This window comes from Otolemur garnettii, unplaced genomic scaffold (assembly GCF_000181295.1).
Source record: "Otolemur garnettii isolate 467f Iridium unplaced genomic scaffold, OtoGar3 scaffold00045, whole genome shotgun sequence".
NCBI classification, from domain to species: Eukaryota; Metazoa; Chordata; class Mammalia; order Primates; family Galagidae; genus Otolemur; species Otolemur garnettii.
This window is the reverse complement of record NW_003852440.1, coordinates 4,825,070-4,827,450: the sequence shown is the minus strand read 5'-3', so window position 1 is coordinate 4,827,450 and position 2,381 is coordinate 4,825,070. Positions and strand designations below refer to the sequence as shown.

At 39.7% G+C, this 2,381-nt stretch overlaps 1 protein-coding gene across 1 annotated transcript in view; it reads left to right on the top strand.

Annotated features, from left to right (window-relative positions):
* The window catches only part of NVL (nuclear VCP-like), an 89,772-nt gene that overhangs the window by 31,162 nt on the left and 56,229 nt on the right, over positions 1-2,381 (top strand). The window lies entirely within an intron of this gene.

The following is a 2,381-nucleotide window of genomic DNA, read 5'->3' as shown; positions in this document are numbered from 1 at the left end:
GGGCTGGATTCGAACCCGCCGCCTTAGGTGTATGTGGCTGGCGCCTTAGCCGCTTGTGCCACAGGCGCCGAGCCTTAATGCAGTCTTAATAGCTTTTGATAGCCTCCTTGCTATCTAATATCACAAGAAGATACAGGCACATCTTGAGCATTTCTTATATATGTTCTGGAGCCAGACATTTTTCTGAGGAGTATTGATTCCTTTTAATGGGAAAGGATATTTAGGGATCATAATCTGGGCACTTGGGGTGCTCATTACTCTTAGCTTAGTTTTTTTTTTTTTTTAGATTGTTTTACTTGGGTAGAGCCAAGAAATACACACATACATATTCATGTATATATTATATATGTGTGAAATATGTATATTTTCAAATGAAATATGTCATGGATTTATACCAGTATTTCAAATTTAGGTTCAAGATTGCAAGGTTTTACTTAATTCATTGATCTTACATCTGAATCTCTTCTTCCCTACCCCAAGTCCAATGTTGTTAAACAGTTATTAATAGAAAAATGGACCTTCCCTGTGTGGCTGCTTGCATGGATATCCCTTGGTCCAGGAAAAAAACAATCTTTCCACCCACAGCAACTAAAGACTTGAAGCAATGGCTGTTTTCCTAAGAAAGCTGCTTAGTTTATCTTCATTTTATAATTATTCAGCGTTACAAGGGAGGGCTGGTCATGGTGACTCACACCTGTAATCCTAGCACTCTGGGAGGCTGAGGTAGGTGGATTGCCTGAGTTCACAGGTTCGAGACCAGCTTGAAGCAGAGTGAGTCCTTATTTCTGAACTTAGCTGGGCCTTGTGGCAGGCACCTGTAGTCCCAGTTACTTGGGAGGCTAACGCAAGAGAATCACTTAAATCCAAGAGTTTGAGGTTGCTGTGAGCTGTGACACCATGGCACCCTACCCAGGGCAACAAAGTGACTCTGTCTCAAACAAACAGACAAATAAAAACCTTACAAGGGGGTTAGCAGGATAATAAAAGCACTTTTGATTTACAGTCTTCTTGGCTTTTATGGTTATCAGACCATAACTCCACTGTAAGTCTAGAAACATCTTATATTCTGGTACATAGCATTAAATCAAATGTGTGTCTTTTGGAAATAGTTCTATAGCAAAAGAACCTTTTCTTGTTCCCATTGTTCAGAGTATCTGAGTGAATTATTTGTCATTTATCAGCAATGTTTATCTGCTTCTTCTCTGTTATTTTGTTCACGTACATCATGATCCCAAATTATTTTTCTGTGATTTCTTTTCTTTTCTTTCTTTCTTTTTTTTTTTTTTTAGAGACAGGGTCTCACTCTTGTTACCTGGGCTGAAATGCAGTAGCATCATCATAGCTCTCTGCAACCTCAAACTCCTAGGCTCAAGTGATCTTCCTGCCTCAGCCTTCCAGGTAGCCAGCACACCCAGCTAAAGGTTTTTGGCAGAGACTAGGTCTCCTTGTATATTGCTCAGGCTAGTCTCCAATTCCTGGGCGCAGGCATTCCTCCACCTTGGCCTCTCAAAGTGGCTAGGATTTATAAGCATGAACCACCACACCTGGCCTGTTTTTCTATAACTTGCTCTCAATTAGCTTGACATTTGAAATATTAGTCTGTTGTTACAGATTTGTTAATTTCACAATGTGTTTGCTCATCCAGGTTAATTTATAATATCACGATATGTAGCTAATAATTAACATTTATTTGGTAGTTACTAAGATCAGCTGCTGTTCTCGGTGCTTTGCATGTATTCATTTACAAAGACTGCCCTATGAGTAAGTACCATTGTAATATATATTTAACAAATGAGAAAACTGAAGCACAAAGGTTAAGCAACTGACACAAATTACAGAGTAACAGCTGATATTCAGATTCAATGCAGTCTGGCTTCAGACCTTTCATCCTGAATCTTTTTTTTTTTTTTTTTGCAGTTTTTGGTCGGGGCTGGGTTTGAACCCGTGACCTCCTGTATATGAGGCCGGCACCCTACTTCTTTGAGCCACAGGTGCCGCCCCATCTTAAATATCTTTATTGCTTTTAAATGTTTTTGTTTTTTATTTTTGAGGTAGAGTCTCTCTCTGTTGCCCCAAGTTAAGCTTAATTGCATCATCGTAGCTCACTGCAATCTCAAACTGCTGGCCTTAAGCCGTCCTGCGGCCTCGGCCTCAGGAGTAACTGGGACTATAGGCGTGCACCATGATACTCACCTAATCTGTTATATTTTTGGTAGAGACAAGGTCTCACACTTGCTCAAATTCCTGGCCTTCTCCTTGGCCTCCCAGAGTGCTAGGATTATAGGCATAAGGTACCATGCCTGGTCACTTTTCAGTTTTTATTAAGTATGTCTTATCAGATATTGTTCAAGGTATTCTTTTAAAAAAATGTTTTTTTTTTT